The 8,631-nt window shown below is 37.4% G+C and overlaps 1 protein-coding gene across 3 annotated transcripts in view; it reads right to left on the bottom strand.

Annotated features, from left to right (window-relative positions):
• The window catches only part of LOC105027150 (leucine-rich repeat and fibronectin type-III domain-containing protein 2), a 303,655-nt gene that overhangs the window by 225,647 nt on the left and 69,377 nt on the right, over window positions 1–8,631 (bottom strand). For all 3 annotated transcript variants that reach the window (XM_020053804.2, XM_020053803.2, XM_010899095.3), the window contains one exon: window positions 7,687–7,818. The gene's annotated coding sequence lies outside the window, so the exon portion shown is untranslated. The remainder of the gene's footprint in view (window positions 1–7,686; window positions 7,819–8,631) is intronic.

Genomic DNA, 8,631 nt, shown 5'->3' with positions numbered 1-8,631 from the left:
CGCAAGCCTACCTGTTTGGTGTTGTACAGACTTCATTTACATTTTCAATCAATTAACCAGATCTCCTAAAGAGCCTAATGTAACATTCTAATGGCACTTTGATGAAGTCGCTAAATGTTTGATTTCAACCAAATACCGATGAGTAAAAACATTGTCAGTTTGTCACAAGCCTAGCTATCACTGCAATGACTTATTTGGCCAATACATATCCACTTTTCCATTCTAAATTCATATAGAATATCCACAAATGCTTTGCTCTTCCTTAGTCTTTTAATGTGTTTATTTAAGATTTGATTTGGTTAAAATTGTCTAAGCATCACCAGTGTGCAAGAGTATTTCTATAAAACACTGTATGAAATACAAATCAGTCATGTAAAACAATTATAGCAATCATAGGATGTCAAAAGAAAATATGTCAGTAATGGATCAGTACTCACTATTGACAGATAATCTAAGTTCGGTACTCAGAATTGGTATCACCAATGAAAAGGTGGTATTGGTGTATGCCTATTTGAAGTTAAATAATGAGTTGGCCCAGAAAAGTTTATGTAGATTTTAAACAGTTTTGCTTCCAGTTTAGCAAGTGCAATATTCAAGTCCTCGGCAATTGTGGCACGATTTTTCTTCATCCCATGTCTATGCATAAAATATCTGACTGAGGCATTAGCTACTGTCTGTTCATACCTCTGTATTCCCTCCATCAAACAACTCAGATAATGAATGAAAGTGATGATGCAAGTAGGTGAAACAACACCACCCCCGCCTGCTTGGTGGGGATGTCCACAAAAACATGAAAGATAGAAGATCTGACTATGCCAAGCAGGCACCCCAGGGGTAGAAGCCTACATAAAAATAGCAGCACCACTGAAACCTTTACACCCTCCTACCATCCCACCCGGAGGCCAACTCTTTATCTCCTCCAATGACAGTTGGGAGATAAGTTTATAAACATACAGCAGGCTTGGTTGCACAGATAGCTGGATCCAAAACAGATCACAATGACTTAGAAGTTTGACCACACAGGGAATTGTATCATGTGTTCTTGTCACCTTTTCTTTAGGTGGGCCGATCAGCTAAATGCATATGCTGCAACTTTCTGACATCCTTTCTAGATATCCTTCTCTACTTCATCACTGATCTGATTGTATGGGTAAAAGCTTTCCCACACCCTGTTCTGTCATATCTGTGGCAACTCTGAGGAACTATGTTATTCAAACAGCACCATAGTGTTGCTTTTCTGTGCCATGGAAGTCAAAACAAAGTTACTTCACCCTAAAGATGGCGGGCATAAGTTGGCTCGGGTTAGGTTAGGGTTAGTCCGGGTAACACTCACACCATTCCTCTGATTGCTTTATCTACCTGTACGTTATATGAACGTTTGTTGTTAGTATTACAACATATTTTTGCTGGACCGCATAAGCCGAACCGGGCAAGAAGAGAAAATGTCTCTTACTGAGTGAGTGACTGACTGACTACCCCTCGTTAAATAGCATAGTGGTTAGAGACGCGGCCTTCCATGCAACCAACTGGTGTTTGAATCTCATGAGACTTAACAAATTACATGTTTATGCAATGACTGGCATAAAACTGGCTTTTGGAGAATATACGGAGTTGGACTGCCTACCAGCGAGTCTTGTGGTCGTTTGGGATTATCCCTAACTTTCAGTGTTTTGACCCCGATTTGATTCCCCTCTCAGACATTCCAAATTTTGTCTCTCAGAAATATTTATCCACTCTGTACTTTTCAGCCGTCACACAACAATATATATCTGTAATAGCATGAATCTCATATATTTAAAAGAGTAGTTTTATTACATGACCCTTTTGTATTTTTTATTGTTTTCTAAATAAATGAATCAGCCATAGCATGATTGGAGTCATTGTTTTCATTATAGGTACTGTATAGTTATTAGCTAGCTCTCCAAAGTAATCTTGGTACAAGAGTACACTTTAGTTCCATTAATAAACATTCTGTTGTCCATGTAATTTCAGCAAAAATGACTGAGAAAGTTGCATTCCCACTGTTTAAATAGCGTAATGGTTAAAGACAGGCTGCCACATAGGAAACTGTGGACCAAAACCAGCCAGGGACAACAACATTCATTCTTTCTAATTGCGGGCTGGCTGAACAAGGCTTCCCTGGTTCCTTTTCTGGTTCAGATATTCTACCTCACTCTGTTACACCATACATTGATTTACATTGATTTTATACCCAGAGCATTTCTTTGAGAGTCAGGGTGTGGTAAGTGACAGCAGGAACATTCACAGGTTAAGTAAACCTGTCAGGTACTGGTAGTTTACAATTGATGGCAGATTAAATCTGCAAGTGGGGGAGCAGAATGATTTCAAGTTGTATTTGTGTAGTCATCTTCAACCATGATAACATCTTGCAACTTGTACTGAAGCCTAGCATACCAGCACAGAGCTTCATGACTGAGAACTCGATACCAACAGCCAGCCTTTGAGGAATTTAACATTTGAACATTTCTTATCCAGAGCAACTGACAGTAGTGGTTGCATGCATTTGTAAAAAAATATAATATACCGGCTCCACATGGGCATTGAATCCACAACCCTGGGCCTGTAAAGGCCATGTCCTACCAACATGGAACCTAACTCCAAAACAAACCCTTATTCTTTATCTTTTCTTTTTTAAGGAACAAACCATTGGCAAGGCATTACTTTGTAATTACCTTGCCATTTCTTTGTATATAGCTAGTCATTTCTCTACCTCACTGAAATGTCAAAGAATGTTGTTATTAAGGAACATGCATTTCTTTTGTTATAGTTCTACATATTTAATTATTTGTTCATTTTTGCACTACTTCTCCAAAAAACAATTATGGATCAGAGCCAAGAACTCTGTTCTGTAGGTATAAATATAGCACAAGCAATAAACATTTTCTCTATGGGCTACTGCTCTAATATAGCTCATATGAATTATTGATTTGTTTACATTATTGATATTCACTGATGATTTGTAAAAGCAGAATCATAGCGGCAGCACTGTCTTCCCATCCATTATGTATCTGTGCATGAAGTATCAACTCCTTGTTTGGGTGCCTTCATCAATATTCACATCCATAAAAGTTATTGAGATTAATTCATAAGGCAGGAAACAATCCACTTGAAACGATCCACATAAAACCATCCACTTGAAAGCATAAACAGTTCTATGATTTGGTGTTTATAGTGTGCATAATTTAGACTGCATATGTATATTGGTAACGGCCAAAGAAAAGGAAACACCAACATGAAGATTATTTAATAAGACAGCACCAGAAATGTAATTCTTCAGCATATTGTAGGCACTGAAGCCCCATCGTAGTATGTTATGTCTATTTTGGTGTAACAGTTTGCGGGTGGCGTGGAAGTAGGAACAGGCAGGGCGGCGGTTCAACAGGTAACTTTATTTGAACCAACAGAGAAAACAAAAGGAAACAGCAAACCAATTAACAGTCTCAGGACAAACAATAACCTACAACACAAGCACATAAAAGCTACTTATAATAAGATCCCCAATTAGAGGCAACGCAGGCCAGCTGCCTATATTTGGGGAAACCTGAAATAAATTAAAAAAAACAGAGGTGCCTAGAGGCCAGGATTCTGCCAGGTCCTGACTATGGACTATGGCCCCGGGACCAGCGCAGAGATTGCTAGGGGCATCGTCATAGCCAGGAACTGACATTTGACCATCACCTGTGCAGTGCATGTATCAAGTACTTCTTAAACTGGTTAACTACAATTACCATCAATATATAATATTAATGCCTTGTTATATGTATTACTATATATCTTTGTATTAAGCGGTATGTTTAAATACAGTTTAAGAACCAATGTGACAGCCAACAAAAAATTTAAGATGTTCAAAATACAATCTCCCCCATCCACATGCTACTACCAATAACACCTGTTGTTAAAAACTATGTTAAAGTACATGAGCTTAGTTCATACATCTGCAACCTTGTCAGTAGCAAAACCTACCTACAGTAACAAGAAAACACTATTTGATTCAACACAGTTTCACACCCAAAATATGCAGCCCAACATGTTGCTTTTTTAAAGCAATGTGAAAATACTTAATCTGTATTTATCTAGGGACATTTGTAACTGATTTACAAATCATACCTGTCATTTGCCCAAATATTCTATGAAAATATTACCAGTTACAATGTCCCTGAAGGGAATTGACCTTATCTCTCTCAGATCCTTTGTTAAGCGAACAACCAGAGTCTGGTTCAGCAACATCAAAAAACCAGTGGAGAGGTATTAATACAACTGCAATAAGAGCAGTTCAAACCTGAAAACCTTTTATGTTTCAAAATGTCCCAGACCCCTTCTATCACCAATTTCTATCAGTCTGTGTTCAAAGAACACCTATTACAAATGGAATAATATAATCTCAATTCATCCTTTTTCCTCTACCCAGTCTTACACTACACAATGAAAAGAAACTTGGTGCAAAAGTACATGTTGTGTTGTCATTTGGCCACTACTATCACAGCAACACAAGTACATTACATATTGTTGTGGTTCCATTAAATAGCCTCTAAGAAACAGTGCACATATAACACATTCATTTTGGCCTCGTTTGCTTGAGCATTTTTGGTCTGTCACATAATAACTTGCAAGCTCAGTGGATGTGGCAGCCGCGTGCTGCTGTAACTGTGTTTGGCAATGCTAGATCAAGGTCACCAGTGGGCTTTCCATCCTACGCAATTAACCTAGTTACTACGTAAGGCAGCAGCAGTCTGTGGGGATGCAATTAAAATTAAAATATGTCCTGCTGGGTCATGGACTTAACTTTGCGGGAACTTAGATCCAGAATCTGCGGCAAATGAAAGTGCCACATCATTTGCTGGGACTGAACACTTTCATTGAGTAATAGTGTAGAATTGGGCCCTGTCACTATCCTATAATACAGTATCAGTGATTAGAAAATATATTGCTTACATATAGTTAGCTACTGTACAGTACTGCATAAAAGTCTTACTTCTCACTCACAAAATAATAAATTAAAGCTCTCTCAAATTTTTGGGTCAGGATAGACAAAAACTTTGCTGGCTACATCCTTCAGTAGCTATGTTATAGTAAGCCTAAAAAAAATATTTAGGATTATATTGCAACTATATCTGGTGGATTTTCTAAGTAGTCTACGCATCCATGCATGCTTTTTAGGTCAGGATAGACAAAAACGTCACTGGCTACAACCTTCAGTAGCTTCGTTATAGTAAGCCTAAAATAAAACTGTTTGTATTGCGACTATTTCTGGTGGATTTTCTTGCATTTTATGCATGCTTTTTGGGCTAGATCAACAAGAAAATACATAATATTAAAAGCCATGTTAATCCCTTGGGCAGTAAAAGAGTAGGGGTTTCCACGATTCTCTCGTCTTTTCACTTGACGAAAAAAGTCAGTTATCATCACCTATATTGATAGTTATTGTATCAATGTAATTCACGAATGAAAGAAAAACTAGTAAGCCTAATACTGACTAATTAGCTGTTAAAAGTCATACAGACTAATTAGCTGTTTGCCAGTGGCAAAAGCCATACATTTAATAGATGCTATTTGTAGTGGAGGAAAACTCCATAAGAAAAGTTAGTCAGTTTAACACAATGCATAATGGTGTCTAGCGTTTACACTTGATTTTACTATGTGACAAAATCTAATGTCGCGTTGCTATACCGACACAGGGCAAATGTCTTGCATTGTGGTGTTGTGTTTAAAGACAGGGGCAACAACATTTTTAACATTGCTTTTAATTGCAGGCTGACTGAACTAGGCTTGCCTGGTTCCTTTTCTGGTTTTTATATACAATGTATTACACAAAGAAACATTAATACAATGAAAACTAACACAAAATAGAGTTTAAAAATCAGTATTTTATGTGGCCATTAGAACGCAGAACTGAAGCAATTTCAAAATTGTTTTGTGCATTTTTTCCAAGTGGTCATGTGGTACATGTTTATTGTTGGCTTAATTCTTCATTTGGCTTTCAGAACATTCATCACATCTTCACCTTGCCCAATTTCTTTTCAAATGTCTTTTGGACATTTCGTCTAACAATCTAATAATATACATATCAATTGCCTCACAAGACATCATTGTTCATTTGTATTATGTATTTTCATGATTTTTTGTAAAACTAAATGCCCAGATAAATAGCTTTACACAAAAGTATCAGGTGGTTCAAGACTTTTGCACAGTACTGTAAGTATAGCTATGACCGGAATGGGACTCATTTTCAGCTCATTAAGGTAGGTGGGGCACTAAAGTGGGGCACTTAAGTGCACTTAAGTTTTGGGCACTTAACTATATTATTTTACATATATAAACATAAATAACACAGAAATACTTTGGATAAAATGTCTAATAATAACATGAAATGTGAAAATATATAATGTAGAGCTGTTAGACGATTAATCAACACTGATTAATCTCAATCTTCTGTAGTTAATCGCCATTCATTTAAATTTAAGAATGTGTTCACATTTTGCCCTTAATGCACACATTGCTGTTTAAAAATCAGTGCATTATGTACTGATACTGAAACTATATGGACAGTGCTTGACTTGGATTTAAATGAACGCAAGCCCTTAAATGTCAGTCCATAACTCACCACAATAACTGGCAGCATCTACATGTAACCCATGTAAATAAAGAAAAAGTTGCTATGATCCCATAGATCTACCATCTTATATTGTGCTCTAGATTATGGTACCAAGTACAACTGCTACATTATGCTACTGTATAAAAAAGATATTAGCCCTTCTTATCTGGACAGCTGGAGGGTGTACAACCCTGAATCAGACCTAAGCTTTTGAAGGTTTAGGCTGAAATTTGGGGGTGTAAACATTTCCTATCATGATGGATGGTTAGTCACAACTAAATACTTGCGTCTCTATTAAATTATTCCCAATAAAATAGGCAACTTGAATAGGCAATAGCATAAAGTAGTCGAGGTTGCTAGAGATGTTCATCTACATACATTAATCAGGGGAAATCTGTAATTTCTGCTGAGCACGCTAATGGTTTGCTAATTCCACTATTAGAATATGCTTTGGTGGAAATGTGATTGGCAACGGCATTTGGCTAGTGAAGAGGGTCCGACTTAACGGAGGCAAGGCTGGCCATTTCGTTCAGTGGATTTTTGGAGGGAGAGGGAGTTGCTGGACTCAAGGAGAGATTTTCCAATATCCACTCATCTATTAACTAAAGGATGTGTAGCCTACTAACATGTTGTTAGGTAGGATTCATAAACTAGGACCGGGTAAACATTATGACTCAGAAACCAATGACGCAAATGCTTACTTTTTGATAATATATTGCAGTTTACTGCAATCCTGACAGCTCCCACTAAAGTCAAGCACAAACTATGGATGGCTCTAAGGCCCAAAAATGTAAAATGTGTTACCGGTGATAAAAAATGTGTTAACATTGACCGCCCTAATATCGTCCCACCCCGCGCTGCAGAAAGTGTGGTGATGATAAAATCACCAATAGCATTTTTATACCATCTTATGTTCTAACTCAGACAAAAATTGGGCCATGATGGCCCTATTCTATTCCCTTAATCCAACCACAAGCCACACGCAATCAAAAAACTTCACCCACAATCTATTCACTCCCTACAACAGCAAGTGGAAAACATGCCCAGTCTTTTTACTTAGTTTGTGTACTGACCTTGTCTTCTCCCTCCAGGCAAGAACCAATCAAATGTCTCCCTTTCTCCTCCCTAAGATGAATGCTGCAAGGTGACTTCTCCTCCTGGCCAGTGATGAAGCCCAGTTCCAACTCATCAGCTTACTATTTCAGCTGTAAGACAGCAACAGATACAAAGAGAACATGAAATAGATGCAGGTCCAATGGTCTAGGCACACATACGCATCCCCGAAAACCAGGGTTCAAACTCCTATCTCAGCCATTCACATTTTCTTTCCAGCTAATATGTCTCCCACACTTTACATATTAAATGTTCAGGGGTGCATGTTTATTTACAATTCTTTTGAAATGTTGAGGAAATGTTGACATTTTGTAGACTGATGTCTAACAGAGCATTTGAAGATGCTCTGTTAGAAGATTTTGACTGAAGTGCTTTATTGAGACTTGAAAACACAACAATATCGTCAAAGACTGCAATTACACTTAATTTCTCACTTTGTTGTCATGTCCATGACAAGAAATATATTTTAGCAGTAAACGTTAGATAGCTAAATAGGATTAAGGGGAGTTCACCAAATGTAAGCTTTGTGAAATAACTTGACTGACTTTGCTGGCTAATGACAACATTGTAATCTGCCTAAAATACACTACCGTTCAAAGGTTAAGGGGTCATTTAGAATTTTCCATGTAAACAAGATACATAAAATGAGTTTGAATAGGAAAATTGCAAAATGAATAGGAAATAATGCAAAATTGGAAATAATGATTTTAAATAATAATGATGTCCTTCAAACTTTGCTTTCGTCAAACAATCCTCGATTTGCATCAATTACAGCCAGACCTCTGGCATTTTCGTTGCAAATCTCTTCGGGTAATCTGAAGAGATTTCACCCCATGCTTTCTGAAGCAACTCCCAAAATTAGGATTGGCTTGATGGGCAGTTCTTATGTACCATATGGGTCAAGC

This window comes from Esox lucius, chromosome 15, assembly GCF_011004845.1.
Source record: "Esox lucius isolate fEsoLuc1 chromosome 15, fEsoLuc1.pri, whole genome shotgun sequence".
NCBI classification, from domain to species: domain Eukaryota; kingdom Metazoa; phylum Chordata; class Actinopteri; order Esociformes; family Esocidae; genus Esox; species Esox lucius.
Note: the sequence above shows the minus strand (reverse complement) of the source record. Positions and strands in the feature narration are given on the sequence as shown.